Here is a 23,201-nt window from a genome sequence, read left to right on the forward strand (position 1 = left end):
CTCCAAAGAAGACAACCAGATGGCTAATAAACACATGAAAAGATGTGTTTTCATCTCAATATCGTTCATTATTAGAGAAATGCAAATCAAAACTACAATGAGATCGCACCTCACACCAGTCAGAATGCCCATCATCAAAAAATCTACAAACAATAAATGCTGGAGAAAGTGTCAGTCGCTCAGTCCTGTCTGACTCTTTGCGACCCCATGGACTGGAGCCTGCCAGCCTCCTCTGTCCATGGGATTCTCAGGCAAGAATACTGGAGTGGGTTGCCATTCCCTTCTCCAGGGGATCTTCCCCACCCAGGGACTGAACCCAGGTCTCCCACATTGCAGGCTTTACCATCTGAGCCACCAGGGAAACCCAAATGCTGGAGAGAGTGTGGAGAAGAGGGAACCCTCTTGCACTGTTGGTGGGAATGTAAACTGATACAGCCACTATGGAAGAAAGTATGCAGATTCCTTTAAAAATCAAGAATAAAACTATCATATGACCCAACAATTCCATTACTGGGCATGTACCCTGAGAAAACCATAACTGAAAAAGACACATGTACCCCAGTGTTCACTGCATCACTATTTACAGTAGCTAGGATATGGAAGCAACCTAGATGTCAATCAACAGATGATTGGATAAAGAAGCTATGGTGCATATATACAATGGACTATTACTCAACCATAAAAAGGAATGCACTTGAGTCAGTTCTAATGAGGTGGATGAACCTAAAGCCTATTATACAGAATGAAGTAACTCAGAAAGAGAACAAGTATATATTAACGCATATATATGGAATCTTGTAAGATAGTACTGATGAACGTATTCACAGGGCAGCAATGGAGACGCAGACATAGAGAACAGACTTGTGGACACAGTGGTGGAAGGAGAAGGTAGTACAAATTGAGAGATTAGCATTGAAAGATATACATTACCATATGTAACATAGCCGTGGGAATTTGCTGTATAACTCAGGGTGCTCAAACCAGCTCTGTGACAACCTGGAGGGGTGGGATGGGGTGGCAGGTGGGAGTGAGGCTCAAAAGGGAGGGGACATGTGTATACCTATGGCTGATTCATGTTGATATATGGCAGAAACCAACACAATATTGTAGAACAATTATCTTTCAATTAAAAATAAATAAAATTTTTTAAAAGAAAGAAAATTGAGGATCTGGAGTGACAGAAGGCACCTCCCAGCACTTCTAGGGGCTGCAGCATCAGGCAGAGAGGGCAGGGCGGCTGGAAGGAGGATCATGTACAGGAAGTGGCCCGCACTGAGCAAGGTGGGTGAGGAAAGAGGGTATTCCTGCGGCATCAGGGGAAACCAGTGCAGGGACTGCCAGGGTGATTTCTAAAGAGAGGAGTATTTAAAACAAGTTACAGGGAATTCCCTGGTGGCCCAGCAGTTAGGACTCAGTACTTGCACTGCAGGGTCTCAGGTTCTATGCCTGGTTGGAGAACTAGGATCCTGCATGTTGATTGGTGCAGCCAAAAACCAACCAACCAAACAAACAAACAAAAGCAAGTTATGGAGCCTCAGTGTGTAAAGTAGCACAAATTGGTGTAACTGAATAGAAGGTGCAGAGGTAGACACCCCCACCCCATGCACACGGGGGTGAGGTCTGTGCTGAAACTGAAACCCACATCCATGGGGAAATTAGTAGGAGGCTGGGGACATCAGGTAGCTACCTAAAAGCAAAGTTAGTGATGCTCATACATTACCCTGTCCAGCAGGATACATTCCAATTGGCTTGAACATTTAATAATTAAAAAACAAAATCTTAAAAGTTGTTTTTAATGGAAGAATCCTTTAAAACTTCAGAAAGGAAAAAGACTTTTTATTTTTTTATTTTTTATTTTTTTAAATTAGTTTACTCATCTATTTTTTAACTTTACAATATTGTATTTGTTTTGCCATACATTGACATGAATCCACCATGGGTGTACATGTGTTCCCCTTCCAGGACCCCCCTCCCACCTCCCTCCCCATGTCATCCCTCTGGGTCATCCTGGTGCACCAGCCCCGAGCACCCTGTATCATGCATCGAACCTGGACTGCCGATTCGTTTCACATATGATAATTTACATGCTTCAATGCCATTCTCCCATATCCTCCCGCCCTCACCCTCTCCCATAGAGTCCATAATACTGTCCTATTTATCTGTGTCTCTTTTGATGTCGCGCATACAGGGTTATCTTTACCGATTAACTAAATACCATATATATGTGTTAGTATACTGTATTGGTGTTTTTCTTTCTGGCTTACTTCACTCTGTATAATAGCTCCAGTTTCATCCACCTCATTAGAACTGATTCGAATGTATTCTTTTTAATGGCTGAGTAATATTCCATTGTGTATATGTACCACAGCTTCCTTATCCATTCGTCTGATGATGGGCATCTAGGCTGCTTCCATGTCCTGGCTATTATAAACAGTGCTGCGATGAACATTGGAGTACACGTGTCTCTTTAAATTCTGGTTTCCTCTGTGTGTATGCCCAGCAGTGGGATTGCTGGGTCATATGGCAGTTCTGTTCCCAGTTTTTTGAGGAATCTCCACACTGTTCTCCATAGTGGCTGTACTAGTTTGCATTCCCACCAACAGTGTAAGAGGGTTCCCTTTTCTCCACACCCTCTCCAGCATTTATTGCTTATAGACTTTTGGATAGCCGCCGTTCTGACGGGCGTGAAATGGTACCTCATTGTGGTTTTTTTTTTTTTTTAATAAATTTATTTATTTTAGTTGGGGGCTAATTACTTTACAATATTGTAATAGTTTTTGCCATACATTGACATGAATCAGCCATGGGTTTACATGTGTTCCCCTTCCTGGACCCCCCCACCCACCTCCCTCCCCATCCCATTTGATTTGCATTTCTCTGATAGTGAGTGATGTTGAGCATCTTTTCATGTGTTTGTTAGCCATCTGTATGTCTTCTTTGGAGAAATGTCTGTTTAGTTCTTTGGCCCACTTTTTGATTGGGTCGTTTATTTTTCTGGAATTGAGCTGCAGTAGTTGCTTGTATATTTTTGAGATGAATTGTTTGTCCATTGCTTCGTTCGCTATTATTTTCTCCCATTCTGAAGGCTGTCTTTTCACCTTGCTTATAGTTTCCTTTGTTGTGCAAAAGCTTTTAATTTTAATTAGGTCCCATTTTTTTATTTTTGCTTTTATTTCCAATATTCTGGGAGGTGAGTCATAGAGGATCCTGCTGTGGTTTATGTCGGAGAGTGTTTTGCCTATGTTTTCCTCTAGGAGTTTTATAGTTTCTGGTCTTACATTTAGATCTTTAATCCATTTTCAGTTTATTTTTGTGTATGGTGTTAGAAAGTGTTCTAGTTTCATTCTTTTACAAGTGGTTGACCAGTTTTCCCAGCACCACTTGTTAAAGAGATTGTCTTTTCTCCATTGTGTATTCTTGCCTCCTTTGTCAAAGATAAGGTGTCCATAGGTGCATGGATTTATCTCTGGGCTTTCTATTTTGTTCCATTGATCTATATTTCTGTCCTTGTGCCAGTACCATATTGTCTTGATGACTGTGGCTTTGTAGTAGAGCCTGAAGTCAGGCAGGTTGATTCCTCCAGTTCCATTCTTCTTTCTCAAGATTGCTTTGGCTATTCGAGGTTTTTTGTATCCCCATACAAATTGTGAAATTATTTGTTCTAGTTCTCTGAAAAATACCATTGGTAGCTTGATAGGGATTGCATTGAATCTATAGATTGCCTTGGGTAGTATACTCATTTTCACTATATTGATTCTTCCGATCCATGAACACGGTATATTTCTCCATCTATTTGTGTCCTCTTTGATTTCTTTCACCAATGTTTTATAGTTTTCTATATATAGGTCTTTTGTTTCTTTAGGTAGATATATTCCTAAGTATTTTATTCTTTTCGTTGCGATGGTGAATGGAATTGTTTCCTTAATTTCTCTGTTTTCTCATTGTTAGTGTATAGGAATGCAAGGGATTTCTCTGTGTTAATTTCATATCCTGCAACTTTACTATGTTCATTGATTAGCTCTAGTAATTTTCTGGTGGAGTCTTTAGGGTTTTCTATGTAGAGGATCATGTCATCTGCAAACAGTGAGAGTTTTACTTCTAGGAAAAGGCTTTTTAAACTGTGACACAAAACCAAGAAACTGTGAACAGCTGACAGAGTTGACTGCATAAAAATGAAACAATTTCTACATGACCTGACCTGTTGTAACCAAAGTCAAAAGGCACAGTGGGCTGTGCACTTTGTCTCAAGGGCTGTAACATATAAAATGCTCCTAGGAGTCAAGAAGAAAAAGACTAAATATAAAAAGTGAGAAAGAAAATGTCAGAGAGTCAGCACACATAGAAAGTGAGAGTTCTAAGCCCATAAGAAAGTGCCCTTGGCTCTGCCTGGGGCCCCATTTGATAGACTAGACTGGACAGGGCCCCTGTTTGCTGGTACTGGGCTGCAGCCTCGAGAAGGGACCTGTCACACCACTGTCATTCCGCACACAGACCCGTGGACTCACATGTCCTCATCCAGGAGTTTTCCTATAGATACACTACAGACACGGAGCAGGGGACGCTCTTTCTGTCCAAGGGTCTCTCGGATGTCCTGGTTCTTGGTTCAGGCAAAGCCCAGCAAGACCATGGGCAGAGTGATCAGCTTGTGCCATCCCTGGAAGACCATGGGATTCCAATCCTGGCACTGCCCATTCTCCTTTATTTCGAACTCTGTAAATGTATTACCTATACTAAAGTGTAATTGTTGTTGTTGTTTAAAGAACTCGAGTGTAAAGCTCTTACTTGGGTGAATTGGCCACCCCCAGAGGAAGGAGCAGAGGCAGCCCATGCTTCCCTCCCAGAAAGAGCAGCAGGGATACAGAAGGAGCCAGAAGGCTTTCCTGTACTTTGATTTTATGGTTTGAGTATTTACCATCACTTTTATCATTTTTTAAATTGCCATTTTGGCTTATGCTTATGATTTGAAAAAAATAAATGGGGAGAACCAAATGAATTGGAATTACATTGGTATTTCATTGACAAGTAGAGGTTTAGGAACAGTGTCTGAAATACACCGTTGGTTCACAGGAGAGCTGAGGGCCCTCAGCCTTCACCAGGAGGTAGCTGTGGCTGCATCCCAAGATGCCAGGATGCTGGGGCTGCCCTGGGATCCAGAGGAGACAGACGAACCAGGGGCCTGCAGGTGGTGGGGGCAGTTGACCCGAGAAGCTCTTTTCTATCTGATTTATGTAATGGGATAAGATTTTACTGGGGAAAAAATCTCTGCCATTAAACATGCTGTGTTTAGTCATTCAGTCATGTCTGACTCTTTTTGACCCCATGGACTGTAGCCCGCCAGGCTCCCCTGTCCGTGGGATTCTCCAGGCAAGAATACTGGAGTGGGTTGCCATGCCCTTCTCCAAGGGATCTTCCCAACCCAGGAACCGAACCCAGGTTTCCCGCATTGCAGGTAGATTCTTTACCGTCTGAGCCACCAGGGAAGCCCACCATGAAATGCAGCAAGGGTGAGGACCTCTGTGTGCATGGCCCGCATGGGCACTCATGACGGCTGACGCACTTGGCACCAGTGGCCATCAGTGGAGCCTGGAGGAGGGTTCCCTGACTTCTGTTTTTATGGGCAAGCCACAGGGAGCGGGAGCTTGGCCTTCGTGCCTTGCGCCCAGCACAGAAGCCTCTCTATTTATGGACGTGGAAGTGGTGATTAAGGTGGATCAGCCTCACCACAGTGCCTGTTATTCTAAGGCTCCACAAATGTTTACTTTCAGCCTGAAGTTTTCTGTCTAAATTCACATTTTACAGTTTAACTAAATTACTTTCATTCGTTTTACAATTTACATACGGTGATGAATTCCTTCCTTGCCACTTTAAAGGCATCTTCAAGGGTTTTCCTACGTTGCCCACAGATAAATGCAATGCAGCTGAGACTCAAAAGCTGAAATGTTTGCTTTGTCTGGCTGCTGAGAGTCCCCCCTGTCCCTGGGTGATTCTGGGAAGAAAAAGGAAAACTAACAAAATTATAAGTGAAAAGTCACTTGGCCTTGGTGAGTTGGGAACCTCAGCAAAGTTCAGAGCTCTTTGTGCCTGGAGGCTCGGGGTTGGGGGAAGGGGAGCTGCTTGGTCTCCTTCCAAGTGGTGTGGAGGATCTCCTGTGGTGGTGGTGGGGGGGGATGACCCAGGAGCTCCACCTTCACCTTCACACCCTTCTCTTGCCTTTTTCTCAAAATCCACTTCAAGGAAGAGAAATGAGGAGAATTCAGCCAGGCCTCCGCCCTTCCAGGATGCTGGCCCCTGTCTCTAGCAGCCCTGAGGGACTGTCTTGGGGACAACTTGTTACCCGGGCATGGGCAGTGGCCAAGGCCAGGAGGGCTGGTGGGCAACTCCTCTTGTTTATTTTTCCAGGTCACTAGGGCATGAACAGAAACACATTTTCAAATCACAATAACGCAGAATAAAGGTGACAATACCAGCAACATCCTTTTCTATACATTAACACACAAAGTAGGTGTTTATTATTGACTCTATTTCCTTTTAAACACAAATCATCTTTTTTTCAATGGTTGACACTTCATAATAAATGTATGGTGACTACATGAAATAATGATAGTCATAAATTTGATCATACATTTGTTCAGCACTGTATGTATATAAAAATGTTAGATAAATCATTTCGGTGGGTCTACAAAATACATGTGACATGGCAAAGCAAGCAGGAATGTCCCCGTTTTTAAGAATCAGATGAGAAACTGAGTATTCAAGAAGTAGCACATCTGCTGTGTGTGCTGTGGTTAACACACTGCTGGATCTGGGCTAGCCAGGACACCTTGCTCTTTTTTAAAAAAAATCTTTCGGCTGTAGCACATGGCATATGGGATCTAGCTCCCCAACCAGGAATCGAACCCTCACCCTCTGCATTGATAGTGCTGAAGCTCAACCTCTGGACCACCAGGGAAGTAAGTCCCTAGAACACCTAGTTCACAAGCCACTTGGCTGTGCTTTTCCCTCTGTACCGTCTCCTCCTCTCAGCCCCCATCCTGCCGACCCCAGAAGCCCCATCTGAGCCACTTAACCAGAGGCCCGATAGGGTGAGGTGTCTCATCACCATTTAGACACATTGCTGTGTTCACAGGTTTCATTCTAGCCTAAAGAAAACCATTAGCGGCTCATGGCCTTTCCACGCTTCATCACTCTGTAAGTGTCCAGGAGGCACCGTGTTGGTGCGACTATACCGCCATGTGATGCCTGTGAAGCTGATGTAGCAGCTGATGTAAAATCGCCTACTTAAATGCTCCTCTCTCTTAACCTGATTAAGATTCCAGGGACCGCGTCTTGCCAGAAACACAGAGCCCACCTGGTAGCCAAGGAGCGGCGTGAGGCAGGTGGCGCTACCTGAGAGTTCCTCAAGGACTGCCCCTTCACTCCAGACTCCCCGTCAACACGAAGCCAAGCCCAGCCTTCTCCTCTGCATCCCCAGACACAAAGCCAAGCTGTGATTGTCCAAAGGAGATGTTGTCTCCTTGCTTAGAGAGGAGGTGAAACTCAGGAAGAGAGGTGGGACGCTGCCCATGGTGGCAGGTTCGTGTGGCCCAGAGTCAGTGAGGCTAGGGGCAGGCAGAGGCCGGGACGTGACTTGCAGATCCAGGACTTGGGGTAAACACTGTGACGCTGCTAGTGAAAACAGTCAACTTTGGATTTTTTTTCTTTTTTTAGTGAATTTAGCAGTCAGGCAAAGGAAAGTGGAAAATAACAGGACAAAATCTATTCATTTCAACAGAGCACCCAAGGCCACAAGGCCAGGTCAACATCATTCCCCTCATGGCCTCCCCAGGAAGACCACAACCTGAGTGGACAGGACGGAGCCCAGGGAAACCTCCTCATGCCCACAGGGCAGCTATAGGAAGGCCTTTCCTGTTATTTACATAAAGATGATTTATTTGTCAGTCTAAGCATAAATCAGTAAACTATTTCATCATTAAAAATAAAATGTGAACTGCTTATTTGCATCTGAAGAAATTTTAATGCAGAGTTATAAAAATTTGATCAGGGAATATGATTCTTCTCTGAAATTTCAGGCTATGGTGAATTTTCCCCCTGCTGGTTTTGTCTTAATATTTTCACGTATTTCTGTTGTGATCTCCTTGTGAAGAAAAGAATGAGCTGTAACATGTTCTGCTTCCAGTCATGGCTCCTAATCATACCATCCTCTTGTCCTTTGTAGGTGACAATTGTAAATGCTGAGTAGTACATGAAGGCAAGTCTGTGACGGTGCCAAGTGGTGATCCAAAGCAGCCAGTTCAGTGTTCTAAAATCAACTAATGTAATCTCACACACCAACAGGGTAAGGAAGCAAAATCACATGATTATGTCAATAGATGCAAAAAGGGATTTGACACAATGACAGGGAAGCCTGCTGTGCTGCAGTGCATGAAAGGGACTCTGAGAGGACAGCAGAGAGGCGAGGGAAGACTCAGACACGACTGAGCAACTGAAATGGTGCTGGAACAATTGGATATCATGAAAAAAATCAGTCTAGACACAGCCCTTACACTCTTCACAAAAACTGACTCACAGTGGATCACAGACCTAAATGTAAAATATGAAACTATAGAACTCCTAGAAGATATGGTGGGAGAAAACCTGGAAGCTTTGGGTGTGTCAACAACTTTTTAGATATGACGCTGAAGATATGATCCACAAAAGAAAGAATTGGTAGACTTCATCAAAATTAAAGATTCTGTTCTTCAAAAGACACTGTCACGAGAATAAAAAGACAATCCAAAGACTGGAAGAAAATATTTGCAAAACACATATCAGATAAAGGACCGTTACCCACAATAAGCAAAGAATACTTAAAATTTGAAAACAAAAAAATGAACAACCTGATTACAAATAGGCCAAAGACCTTAACCAACACCCCACCAAATAAGATATACATATAATAAACAAATGTAATGTCATCAGGGAAATGCAAATGAAAACAACAATGAGACATCCCTATACATTTATCAGAATGACCAAATCCAGAACACAGACACCACCAAATGTTGGTGAGGATGTGGAGCAACAGGAACTCTCATTCACTGCTGGTGGGGATGCAGAATATGCAGCCACTTTGGAAGACAGCTTGTTGGTTTCTTACGAAACTGAATAGACTCTTACCATACAATCCAGCAATCAAGCTCCTTGGTATTTAAACAAAGAATTTTAAAACTTCCGTCCATACAAAAACCTGCATGTGGATGTTTAGCAGCTTTATTCACAACTGTCTAAGTTTGGAAGCACCAGGATGTCCTTCAGTAAATATATGGATAAATAAAATCTTGTCCATTCAGACAATGGAATATTATTCAGCACTGAAAAGAAATGAGCTAGCAAACCCTGAAAAGACACAAGGGAACCCTCATTGCATAGCATTACGAAATAAAAGAAGCCAATCTGAGAAGGCTACATAGTGTATAATTCTAACTATACAACAATCTAGAAAGGGTAAAATTATGAAGACAGTAAAAACATCTGTGGTTGCCAGGGCTTAGGGGGAGGAAGGGATGAGCACGTTGAGCACAGAGGATTTGGGGGCAGAGAAACTACTCTGTATGATATGATATTACTGGCTACATGTCATTATACGTTTGTCAAAACCAATAGAATGCACAACACTAAGAGCAAACCCTCATGTAAACTATGGACTTTGGGCAATGATGTGTCAATGTAGGGTCATCAACAATAACAAATGTACCGTCTGGTGGGAGATGATGCTGCTGGAGGCAGTGCCTGTGTGGGGGCAGGCAATACATGAACTATCTGTATTTTACTCAATTTTTACTCAATTTTGCTATGAAAGTAAAACTGCTCTAAAAATGTCATTTAAAAAGTGTACAGCTAAGATTTGGAAGGACTGTTGCTGAAGCTGAAGCTCGAATATTTGGCCAGCTGATGTGAAGAGCCGACTCACTGGGAAAGACCCTGATGCTGGGAAAGATTCAGGGCAAAAGGAGAAGATGGTGGCAGAGGATGAGATGGTTAGATAGCATCACCAACTCAATGGACATGAATTAGCAAATTCTGAGAGATAGTGGAGAAGCCTGGCATGCTACAGTCCATGGGATTGCAAAGAATCTGATACAACTTAGCAACTGAACAACAATGATAACAAGATTTGTGCATTTTGATGAATTTAAATGTAAATAAAAGACTAAAACAGTAATAGTAACTGAGTGAAGGGTGAGGAGTAAGTGGAAGTATAGATTATCAGGAATGGGAGAATGCTAATGAGTATTGAAGTGTTGGATACACAGAAGTGTATTATACAATGTGTAACGTGTTTGAAATCTGCCATAACAAAGTATCCTCTTTAAAAAAGCAATTGAAGAGGAAATGTTCAACAAGGAAGACAGTCAAAAGAGATTCAACACATGCACAACGGAGCCCTGGAGGAGGAAATTTACACCAGTGGAACAGAACAAATACTTAGGCATAGAATTCAAGAACACTCTTTACAATAAAATAAGACTTAACTTTATAGATTAAAAAAGTCACATTGGATCTCAAGAAAAAGGAACACTCCACAGCATTGTTAATACAAAGACTCCTGGAAATTTACTGGACTTCAAATAATTAAAAAACAAATTCTTGCTCAGCAACCCAATAAGAATATGAAGTCAGTTATAAAGAGAAAAAAGTCAGTCTGCCCCCAAACTTCTTCACAAAGCAATTGACACCAGAAGATAGCAGGGTAACACCCTCAGGGAAAGACAGCAAGGATGCAGTTTTATATCCAGCTAAATTGTCATGAGTGAGAGGCAACTAACAAACACGTTTCAGTGTGCAAAGCCTTGGGGATGCTATTCCTATGAAGTAGAATATAAACTGCAGCCAACTAAGAAACGAATTGTAAAACATTACCAAATGTGGCTAGGACAAGTTTGCAAGAATGTAAGGTCATAAATTTCCACTACAGAAAAATTGTACTGCTAACAATGGTGTGAAGTGACAAGGAGCAAGGAGCTGGGAATAGAAAAGAGTGCTGACTTCTGTATCTTTACAGCCAGGGGCTAACAAACAGTGTTTAACACCGATACAGCAAATGAAGGAGGCACAGGTGTACTTAACAGTGAGAGGTTGGCACTCAGCAAGGAGATGGGGATGAGGAGGGGGGAGCGAGGAAGCCCCCTGTTGCTCAGCCCTCTACTCATGGTGGCGCTCAGTACAGACGACTTAGAGATAAGAGACTAGCAGCAAATACAGAAACTAATTATTTAAAATTTAAAAATAAAATAAATACACCTGAAGTGGTTGTCAAAATATAAGGTATTTATTTTAGGGCCTCCCTGCTGGCTGAGCAGCAAAGAATCTGCCTGCCAATGCAGGAGACATGGCTTCCACCCCTGGTCTGGGAGGTTCCCACATGCTGTGGAGCAACTAAGCCTACAGGCCACAGCTACTGAGCCTGTGCTCTAGAGCCCAGAAGCTACAACTACTGAGCCCATGTGCCCCTAGAGCCTGTGCTCCCCAACAAGAGAAGCCACCACAATGAGAAACCCGAGCACTACAGCTACCGAGTAGACCCCGCTCGCCACTAGAGAAAGTCTGCAGGCAGCAACAAAGACCCAGCACAGCCAAAAACAAAATACATAAATAAATTTTTTAAAGTTGTTTATTTTATACAAAATGTGATGACAGAAAGAAATACTGCCAGTGTGTACATCATTCCTTTCATGCTGATCTTTTTTATTTTGTATCTGGAAATGGTGGTTAAAACAGGGCAGCCAGAATCAGTAGCAAAAAAGACATTTCCACTTTGTGATTATATAACTATGTCATCAGAAGAGCTGGATAAAATAGGATTTTAGAGTTGTTTTTATCCTTTCACTAATGATTATATTTCCTAGGCCAACATGAGGTTGGATGGTTAACTTTCAAAATTTTTCTGCAGAGTACATTTCAACATCTAAAAATTCCTAAGAGTGGAGAGTTGGCCTTCTGTTCCACTAAAACCATGAGGTGGCTTTCTCAACCTGGTTGTGGACCCTAAGCATTCCACTGTGAAAAGAAAGCAAGCCTTAAGTTTCCATCCCTAGATGAGATATTCCTTTGGTAAGAAATAACTCCCAAGGAAAATTCCATATTTGATAGCTGCAGTTTTAAATTTTATTTTGGGTTCTGCATATTAAAAACACGCTGAGTGGAAATTGTTACCAATTAACAGAGTAATTATTATGCTTCCAAGATAAACTTATCTTCTTCTGATCATCCTTTTCCACTGAACGTCCTTCAAATTGAGAGCAACTTAGGTAAGAGCACTGCTTTCCCCTCCTTGCGTTGAAAGTCTCCTCCTCTCTAGATGCTGGCGGCTAGGAGACAGATGATCCGCCCACTGTGCCCCCATCCAGCCCGTGTTCAGGAAATATCACGACCATCTGGGCAGGATTTGGATGAGTTCTGCAGGGAATGCCAGACAGCAGCCCATCTGCTGAGCATTCAGACTCACTGGTTGAGGTAACTCTCACATAGTTTTGGTACAAACTGGAAAGACAGTGTTCGATTACAAAAGAATTTAGAAAAATAAGTGTAGTCAGAGCAAAGTTGTCCAGGGATCAAAAAAATTAAAAAAAAAAAAATAGGAAAACACATTGTCAGAAAAACAGGAATATCTGTTTAAAACAAACTAAAAGCCACTCAAAGAAATGCGATGTTTGCCACAAAAGTTGTTTTTAGAAACCAAATCTTCATTTCAACGTTTTTATGGTATTTACATTAATTTTGGTTGAAAAGAACCACATAGATACATACACTCAGTAATTTGTGAGTCTAAAATCATGATGTTTCTCTGTATGCTCATAAAATAACAACTGCTGTTTTCTAGTTGCTAAGTTGTGTCTGACTCTTTGAGAGATATACTACTTATATTTGTCCATTTAAAGGAAACAAAAATAGTTCATAAATGCCAAGTGTATATCTAGAAATCTCCTTGTTTCTTGCTGTTAGTGGGAGATTTAAAGTGACCCACTGTGTCTGTATGGATTCGTACCTCCGTCATCACCACATTCAAACTTGTCTTAATCATTTTCACTCTAGAAAGCTCTCGGGTTTCTCAAGTGCCCAAATAGTCAACTGTTGACTATGCATACATGTAGGCGCTGCCTGACCCACTGTCTGGTCGCCTGTTGGTCTCCTTGTGGTCACTGGGCAACCGCTGAGCTCCAGCAGACAGCTGAGCCGAAGGGGCTCAGCACTTCCAGACGCCTCTTCCCTGCAGCAGGTGGGATGGGAGGCAGCCTGGGGGCCTAGGGAACGGAGGAACCTCAGTAGCCTGGTCCCTGAATGCCCCAGCAGAGGAGGGACCTTTGTCTCCCCGCTAAGACCCCCATCCCCACCCCACCCATCCCATCAACTCGAGCCTCTCTCCACTGTTGGCTCGGGCAGTCTGCACACTCCTCCTGTCTCTGGACCTCTGAACACTGTGGGTCCTGTCTCTCAGTCCGCCCACCCCAGCACATCTAGTGAACAGTAAGGTTTCCTCGCGGCATTCATCCTGAAGCACCATTTAGCATCCCTGTCTTCTGTTCACCAACCCCTTTCCCCCGGGATACTAGCTTCCATTCTGTCACTGGAACTGGTTTAGAAACGCTCCTCCCAGACACCGAGGTTTTGTTCCCAGCACCCCACCATTGTGGTTGTTTCCCGGCAGCAACAGATTAGCTGTGCCTCTTGGAGGCTCCGGCACACTCGCCACGGTCAGCTCCATCCCGGGATCTGGACGCTGGGTGTCTACCAGAGCCCCTGTTCTGACCTGCTCCTGCTCCAGAATGTTCCGTCCTGGTGGGTCTGAGCACAGTCCTGGGGGTCTGAGCACAGAGCCTGCGTGCATGGGGTGATGACTGGCCCGGACTCCTGTCGGATCTGCTCGGGCGGAGCCTTACTCAGCTGCAGGCTGCTCTAGCCCAGGGAGCTTGACAGGCCTGTCCCTGCAGGAGAGTCTGCTCTGAGAAGGTGACAGGGCAGCAAAACTGCAGAGGCAGGAGGTTCCAAACCACGTTTCCAGAGAACTGAGACCTGGGATGTGAAAAATGGGTAACATTGATCACTTTAGCTGTTCAAGCCATACATGTTGTTAATTAGTTGCTAAGTCTTTCTGACCCCATGGACTGTAGGCCATAGGCTCCCCTGTCCATGGTATTTCCCAGGCAAGAATACTGGAGTGGGTTGCCATTTCCTTCTCCAGAGGGTCTTGCTGACCCAGGGACTGAATTCATATCTCTTGCACTGGCAGGTGAATTTTTTTACCAGTGAGCCACCAGCAAAGTCCATAAGCCATACATATCATCGCATAAAGACATAGAGTTAATTATAAACAAAAAGAAGAAAGAGATACAGCTCCATCGCACAAACAACTGACATCTCTGTGAACACAGAAAACTACGCACACTGTCCTATAGATGGCTGGGGATGCTGTATATGGTCTGTCTGACACAATTTTTATGGAGTAACTATACTGCTAGCATTTTCAAGATCAATAATGTAGATCTACTGGGTCATTGTAGCAGTGACAAGAATGACACTGCTTTAAATAAATAAAATTGGTGACCAGCTATTTATTTCAAGTTTAGCTATTATGAGAATGCTGTGAAAACATTGTTGGGCATATATTTGGGGCAGGTCTCTTATTACATCTCAGGATTAATTCTAAGAAGTTGTCCATGTTTCTGGTGGGTGTTATCAGTGTATCCCACAGAAATAAGTGACCAAAATTCCAGTGTCCTCCATATCCCCTCCACACTAAGAATGACATCTTTTTTTGTTGTTGTTTTAGCCACTAAGTCATGTCCAACTCTTTGTGACCCCATGGACTGTAGCCCGCCAGGCTCCTCTGTCCATGGGATTCTCCAGAGTGAATACTGGAGTGAGTTGTCATTTCCTTCTCTAGGGGATCTTTTCAACCTAGGGACTGAACTTGCATCTCCTTCAGTACAGGTGGATTCTTTACCACCAGCCACCTGGGAAGCCCATTCTTTTTAACATCTGCTAATCAGATCACTGAAACATAGTATATCTATATTCTTTTCTTAATATAATTTTATTTATTTATTCTTGGCTGTGTGAGGTCTTGGGTGGTGCGTGGGCTTCTCTCTAGTTGTGGAGAGCAGGGGTTACTCTCTGGTTGTGGTATGTGGGTTTCTCACTGTGGTGGCTTCTCTTGTTGTGGAGCATGGGCTCTAGGGCACTTGGGCTTCAGTAGCTGAGACAGGTGGGGTCAGGTCAGTGGTTGAGGCTCCCAGGCTCTAGAGCACAGGCTCAGTATTTGTGGTACATGGGCCTAGCTGCTTGTTGGCATGTGGGATCTTCCTGGATCAGGGAGGGAACTCATGTCTTCTGCAATGGCAGGCAAATTCTTTGCCACTGAGCCATTAGGGAAGCACTGTTGTTCTTTTAATTTACAGTTTTATCTATGGTGTTGATCTATTTTCATGTGATTGACCACTTGCCATTCCTCTTGTTAATTGCCTGTTTCCTTTTCATCAGTTCTTTCTTAGTTTGTCTTTTTTAAATCGATGCATTTGTTGTTCAGTCACTGTCATGTCCAACTCTTTGCGACCCCATGAACTGCAGCACACCAGGCTTCTCTGTCCATCAGTGTCTTCCTGAGTGCTGAAACTCATGTCCATTGAGTCTGTGATGCCATCCAACCATCTCATCCTCTGTCGTCCCCTTTTCCTCCTGCCCTCAATCTTTCACAGCATCAGGGTCTTTTCCAATGAACTGGCTCTTTGCATCAGGTGGCCAAAGTATTGGAGCTTCAGTTTCAGCATCAGTCCTTCCAGTGAATATTCAGGGTTGATTTCCTTTAGGATTGAATGGTTTGATCTCCTTGCAGTCCAAGGACTCTCAAGAGTCTTCTCCGGCACCACAGTTTGAATGTATCATTTCTTGGGTGCTCAACCTTCTTTGTGGTCCAACTCTCACATCCATACATGACTACTGGAAAAACCATAGCTTTGACTAGACGGACCTTTGTTGGCAAAGCTAGTGGAGGTGATGGAATTCCAACTGAGCTATTTCAAATCATAAAAGATGTTGCTGTTAAAGTGCTGCACTCGACATGCCAGCAAATTGATGCATTGATGTTTTTTTAAATAGCAAGACATTAACCCCTTATTTGCTATACTTGCCGCAAATATTTCTCCCAGTTTGTCATATGCCTTTAAACTTTGTTTGGGTTTTTGTTGTTGTTGTTGTTTTTAATCTATCAGTTTTTCTTCCCACTTGACTTATGCCTTTAACCTCAGTTATTATAACAAGGGCGTAAGTTATTCTCTGTGTGTATCTGTGTTTGATTTTTACACTCGGCTCTTTAAATGTTGGACATTTTTCTGGTGCATGGTGCGAAGTGAATTCCCTTTCCCATGGGACAAGTGAGGGATTCTTAGAAGCTGGTAGATATTAGGGAGACCCCACAATTCTTTCCTGCGAGGCAGGTATGCGTGCTGGGGCTGCCGAGATGGGACGAGAGCCTGCTCACCCTCATCCCTGGCTGCTGGACCCTTGAAGAGACTTGCCTCCTGGATACATAAATCCACCCACCCTAAGTGGGATAGTAATAGAAATGCTGCTGTGGAGTTTAGCCTTAACATTATGTAGCTATATGATTATTTCATTACATACGATCACAGGTTAATTCCAGTCCTCCAAGGGCGACAACTTGGACCTGGGTTGTGGGTTACTTAAGAGAGGATGGTCTGAGCTGCAGCTGCCTGGGGACCCCGAGGACCTCACAGCAGGGAAATGACTGGCAGACAGTGTCCCTGGGAGGGAAAGCCTAGAGGGAAGACCAGAGTCCCCACAGACTATCCATTAAACAGAGAAACATCCTCCAGATGCCAGCTTGCCTCCACAGCCTGGATGCTGCAGAAAGCCTGTGGCATCAGCCATGTAACCAAACAGGCCGGCGTCTAAAGCTTAATACGGCCACAGCTCATCAGCCGGGTGGACATGGACAGCCCTTGGGTGTATGGGTCATAAGACTTTGCTCAATTTACTGTCTGGAGATGATGCCCTGAACTCTCACTTGGGCTGGAGGGAGCCCACGCACTGCCAGGGGATGAGCAGGTGAGTCCTTCAGTCCTGCAGGCCTGCTTTGGGCAGAGACACAAATGGCACGAGGTCCTGGGTAACTGCCATGCTGTCTGTGGAAGAAGGATGGGCGACAATGGCCAGGCTGTGGCCAGGACGGGGACGGCACCGCTGGGAGCCCGCCATGGACGCCGGCAGATCCCGGCCCCACTCACCTGGCTGGCCACCCTCCTGCCCCCGGCCCCGGCTGACCTCTCCTCCCTTCACTCGCCTGCAGTCCCTCCTGCAGGGACCAGCTTTGTCCAAGGCAATCCATCCACACCTCCCTCTGAACGTGCCGTGGGCACACCTGCACTGGTCAGGGCTCCCCAGGGAGACAGGCAGTGGGACGTGTGTACAGAGAAAGCATTATTGCAAGGATTGGTTCATATGACCATCAGGGAGGCCGACAAGACCCAGGACCTATGGGTGGGCTGGACTCACAAGGGCTGATGGGTTAGTTCAAGGGCAGAAAGGGGTCGATATCCTATTTAAAATGATGTTAGGCAAGAGAAGTCTTTCTAACTTGGGGGAGATCAGTCTGATTGGACGAGGCCTACCCACATGGCAGAGGGCGATCTCTTAGTCCACGGACTTAGATGTTAATCTCGTCTAGAACACTTGAAATAATGTTGGACCAACAAGCTAAAGAGGAATGAAGACGTAAGACAATTCAAGTAAGAGAATTCATTCCTGTCGTGACAGAGGAACAGGAACCAAGTTAGGCTTCTGCTTGGAACAAAAAGGAACCTAAGAGAGACAAAATACATGAAACAATGGTTCATGGGCTCAGACAAGGAAGAACAGCCACCAGAGAGACAGGAGATGGACCAGGGGTCCTGCGATGTCCCCGGCTGCAGTAGGGGAGCAGAAACTGTGGGGACCCAAGGGTGGCTGACCTGAGCTATCTCTGCAAACCTTTGGGACAGAAACACTCAGCATCTCAGAAACAGAGCCATTGAGAGTTCTGCTGTTTGTCTGCCTCTTCTAACACCTGCTGATGGGAAGCGTGGAGTGGGGGTCCCGGAGTGTTGGATCAGGGGACAGCCGGCAGGAGTAGCCGCTGACCACTGCCCCGGCACGTCCGCCTCATGGTGGTGCCCAGTCTGCCTTAGCTGGATGCTGTCAACCAAAGGCTCTGCTGGTTTTCCTGTACTAGAACTTCTGGGATGGGGACAGTCACTCAGCTGAGTGCCCTGAGCTGGGTGCCACCCCTGGCATGGGAATCCCGCCCTGCAAATAGCAAGGCTGGGGCCGGTGCTCCCACATGCTGAGCCATCTGCTGTAGAATCCCCTCTCCAATGTGGACTTGAGTCACCCTCTTCCACCTTGGAGCTCCTTGAATAACCAGGATCTCAAATTAACCATGAGAAGAACAAAACAAAAGCCCATTTCTTGGTTGTGAAGCAGGAGACAAAACCCCAAAGCTGACCTGCGGGGCAGAGACGGCTCCACTCGTGGGCGTTTATCTCCCTTCCTGCACTGTTCGGCTCCCTCTACTCGTGGAAGGCCAGGATCGTGCTGCCTCAGAACGACAGGAAACGCAGGACGGTGGGCAGCGGTGGCAGAGCGGGGCCAGCGGCCATCCCAGAAATCCTGAAAGGAAAGTGGTTTTCCCATGAAACATGTGCTTGTCAGAGATGTAAATAAGAGACAGTCTTAGGAAAGATCAAGGCACCCAGCGCTCATTTGCAGACGGCCACCCCCTTCCCCCTCTTCTACCCAAAGTCATCTGAGTGACCTTTTATAATTCTTTTTGAGAATAGTGATGTGGTTGTTTTTATAGGAGGGAGGTATGCACATTGTAAAGAGTCAAACAATTCCAAAAGTTAGAAGAGAGACAGCAACAACAAATGGAACATTCACTGCCAGCCCCGTGGCCAGAAATACCCCGTTCTCATCAGGGGAGGCAGGCCCATGCAGACCATCAACAGAGCGGCTGCCGGGCCACGTGAGTGGATAGGCAGAGGGAAAGAGAGTAAGGATCCTTCTTGATTTTAACAGAAAAAAAAGAAATTGAGCACAATCGAAGGCTGTAAACTTCACATAAATTAATCTTTGTCACAAGAAATCATCTCTGAAAGATCCTGCAAAGAGAACCAGAAAAGCCCTGAATAAAAGGCGCCAGGCTGGGACCAGGCTTCGCTCCCACACAGCAACCTGGTCAGGTGTGTGGACACACACCAAGCCCAGGAGAGAGGAGGAGCCGGGAAAAGGCCCACACGCATCAGGAAGTCAGCATGTGGCTGAGGAGGTTCGCACACCCCTTGGCAAAGTGGACTCTTTTAAAAAGATTTATTTATTTATTATTATTATCATCACTATGGCTGTCCTGGGTCTTTGCTCCTGCACGCAGGCTTTCTCTAGTTACGGCAAGTGGGGGCTCCTCTCTAGCTGCGGTGCTTGGGCTTCGCATTGCAGTGGCTTCTCTTGCTGTGGAGCACAGGCCCTGGAGCACAGACTCAGTAGTTGTGGTGCTTGGGCTTAGTTGCCCCTCAGCATGTGAGCGCTTCCTGAACCATGGATCTAGCCCCTGCATTGGCAAGCAGATTCTTAACCACTCAGACCACCAGGGAAACCCCAAGCGGACTTCTAATAAATGGGTCCCATGGGACAGCCTTTGGGAAAGAAATTAAAGTAGATCCACCTGGGCGAGGTGGGAGGGGGGGCTGGTGGTGGGAGAAATAGGTGAAGGGGATCAAAAGGTACAAGGGAAAAATGGAGAAAGCAAGAAAGAAATACAGCTAAGCTTCCCAGAAGAAAGGAAAGTCTCAGAGATCATCTTTAGAAGTCACAAGGTCCAGTTTTCTTCCATATAAGAGAAGGCAAGCACAAGTGTCTGATGAAAGATTTAGGGAAAACCAAGGCCACATCTGACATAAAGCAAATAAGCAAATATCAAATAGATCCTTAAAATATATCCTTTATATATATATAAATTTAAAATAGCCTTTCTATATCCAATCTCCTAGGGAGACATATAGGGAGAAAATAACTAATCACATTAGACGGAAAAGGTAAAACACTTAATAGTTAGAAAAAAATGTTGGAGGCGGGAGTAAGAGGGGACAGGGAGGAAGGAGGGAAAATAAGCCCATGTAAAAATTCTGGGGAAAGACAAAAGATGGGCAGAGTGTGAACTCAGGCAACAGCAGTGGGGTGGGGGCTTGAAAAGGCATGGGTTTGAGCAGTTGTAAGAAAGCAGGATGAATATGACTTGATGGCTGATAGAATGTGGGCATTCAGGGAAAGAAGAACCCGGGGTGATTCTCAGGTATTTGGCTTGGGTTGACAAACAAAGCTACCATTGGCCGAGGTGGGACTGGGGTTGGGGGAGGCGGGGAGGAGAGGGTTAGGAAGGAGGGATGACCAGCTGACAAGAGGAATCTCCAGCACATGGAAAGCAGAGCAGAGGGTCTTCTGCACACAGGTGACATAGCGCATGTGCACATTCCACTCATGCAAATCCCATCCCACACCTTTGAGGAAACAGAGGAAAAGCAGTAAGGGTTGAAAAGGCGGTAATTGAAATGATACGGTGGTTTTTCCCACCATTCCTCTTTTACAGCAGACACCCCTTCCCCCCAAAATAGATCCGCTCTTCACATCAGACCCAGGAATGAACTTCTGGTGGAGGGGACCTGGTGTGAAACAAGAAACCACATGAGTACTACATGATGATGTGGTGAGGTCCACTCTCACCTGGATGAGAAGTTCTTTCTAGTGAGGACACAAAGAGAGACTTCCCTGGAGGTCCAGCGGTCAGGACTCTGTGTTTCCACTGCAGGAGGCATGGGTTCAATCCTTGGTCGGGGAAGGAGGATCTTGCATGCTGCATGGCATTGCCAAAAAGACCCAAAAAACAAACAAAAAAAATGATGACACAAAGAAAAAATTGAAAAGTATGAGAATAAAAAAAATTGCAGAGCAAAAAAACAATGTCTGACTCAAACTAAAAACAACACATTTTTTTTTTTTTTAATTTTCCAAAGGGCCTTGAAGATTACGTAGCCAGTCAGGCTCTCAAGCTTTACACAATATGAAGTGTTGTCTTGTGTTTCCTGGGACCTGAGACTCTTGTGTCCCCCACCAGTGCAGTTGTGGGCCCAGCAAATGCTTTAAGCAATGCCGCATCTAAGCTCTGGCCAGTTCAACAAGGCAGGAAAAAGAAATACAATAAATCTCTATTTACTTCTAGGCAACATGACTTGGATGTAGATGTTGTTGTTTCATCGATTAGTTGTGTCCAACTCTTTGTGACCCCATGGATTGCAGCATACCAGGTTTGCCTGTCCTCCACCATCTCCTGGAGTTTTCTCAAACTCATGTCCATTGAGTCAGTGATGTCATCCAACCATCTCATCCTCTGTTGTCCCCTTCTCCTCCTGCCTTCTATCTTTCCCAGCATTGGGGTCTTTTCCAATGAGTTGGCTCTTTGCATCAGGTGGCTGAAGTATTGATGTTTCAGCTTCAGCACTAGTCCTTCCAATGAATATTCAGGGTTGATTTCCTTTAGGACTAACTGGCTTGATCTCCTTGCTGTCCAAGAGACTCTCAAGAATCTCCTCCAGCACCACAGCTTGAAAGCATCATTTCTTCGGCACTCAGCCTTCTTTATGGTCCAACCCTCAAATCCGTACATGACTACTGGAAAAACCATAGCTTTGACTGGATGGACATTTGTTGGCAAAGTGATATCTCTGCTTTTTAATATACTGTCTAGGTTTGTCATAGGTTTTCCTCCAAGAAGCAAGAATCTTTTAATTTCATGGCTGCAGTCATGGTCTGCATGTAGTTAGTTATAGACAATTCTAAAGAACCTACAAAACAAGAACCTACAAGTTAGCCAACACAGCAAGGCCAAGGAATACAATGTAACACAGTAAATCAGTAGTATTTCTACATGCTAGCAAGAGAGAGCAGGAAAATTAGATTTAATGTGCCATTTAGAGCAACAGCAAAAACCATGAAGTACCTAGTAATTAGGACTTCCCTGGTGGCTCAGACGATAAAGCGTTTGCCTACAATGTGGGAGACCTGGGTTTGATCCCTGGGTCGGAAAGATCCTCTGGAGAAGGAAATGGCAACCCAGTCCAGTACTCTTGCCTGCGAAATCCCGTGAACGGAGGAGCCTGGTAGGCTACAGTCCACGGGGTTGCAGAGTCTGACAGGACTGAGCAACTAAACTTTCACTTTCACTTTCACCTAGTAATTAATTCAACAAAAATACATGTGGGACTTCTACCTGGAAAACTTCAAAATGCTGCCCAGAGAAAGGAGAGTGGCTAAGTGACCATGACCATGGAGGGAAGACTCAGGAGGAAGGCCCACTCTCCCCAGGATGACCGATCCACTCATCCTCACCAAACCCCAGCAGGCTTCCGTGTGGAAACCAATGAGCCAGCTGATTTCACAAGTGCGATGGAGATACAGTGGACTCGAGTGGAACCAGGGGTTCTGGCAGGGTCTAGGGGTGGACACAGCTCCTTCAGGGCAGAACTACAGGCAGCATGGCGACTGCTGGTGGTGACAATGCTCAGACCAGTGGAACAGAACAGAGTCTAGAACCAGACCCGCTTTGGGTCAGAAAAGAAGGATGGCTTAACTTGAAAGGGACTTGCCTGGGGGTGGTCGTTCTCATGTGACTGAAACTCTGTTGCTGGTTGTCCCCCCATGAGACTGAGGCCCTTAACTGTGTGAACTGTGTCTTGGTGCAGTGGGCCAGGGCGGGGCTCCCACCAGGCATTGCTGTTGTGGGGGCTCATGTTTCTGGTAGACCCACTGCAGGCTCTTTTTAGGGCAGCAGGGGATGGGGAACGCAGATTACTACTTGAACGAATGTGTTAGGTTTCTGTTACTTTCTAGAAATATCTAATAATGAAGCTGAAATCCTCCTGCAAATTAACCGGTTGTGATGGAGGCTGATGGCCAGTGGGACTGCGCCGAGCTGGGTGCGTTCTTGTCACACCAGCCTGAGGGGGCTGAGGGTTTCCTGAAACACCCAGTGAAATTCCCCAGTTCCGTTCATAGCAAGAGCACCAGCGCCCACCACACACAACTTTAGGGCAACGCAATGAGAGGGCCTCTCTCCCAGTCCC

The 23,201-nt window shown here is 45.1% G+C and overlaps 1 long non-coding RNA gene across 2 annotated transcripts in view; it reads right to left on the reverse strand.

Annotated features, from left to right (window-relative positions):
• Positions 1-11,632: 11,632 nt before the first annotated feature.
• The window catches only part of LOC145538309 (uncharacterized), a 28,644-nt gene continuing 17,075 nt past the window's right edge, over positions 11,633-23,201 (reverse strand). Inside the window, exons 3-5 of one of the 2 annotated variants that reach the window (XR_014076772.1) lie at positions 20,806-20,935; positions 18,536-18,699; positions 11,633-14,049 (exon numbers count right to left, since the gene is read on the reverse strand). This is a non-coding gene — a long non-coding RNA (uncharacterized LOC145538309). Of the gene's footprint in view, positions 14,050-18,535; positions 18,700-20,805; positions 20,936-21,068; positions 21,924-23,201 lie in introns of those variants that run through there. The other variant, XR_014076773.1, reaches the window with a different exon arrangement.

Source organism: Giraffa tippelskirchi, chromosome 2, assembly GCF_054371585.1.
Source record: "Giraffa tippelskirchi isolate mGirTip1 chromosome 2, T2T-mGirTip1v1.2.pri, whole genome shotgun sequence".
Taxonomy (NCBI): Eukaryota; Metazoa; Chordata; class Mammalia; order Artiodactyla; family Giraffidae; genus Giraffa; species Giraffa tippelskirchi.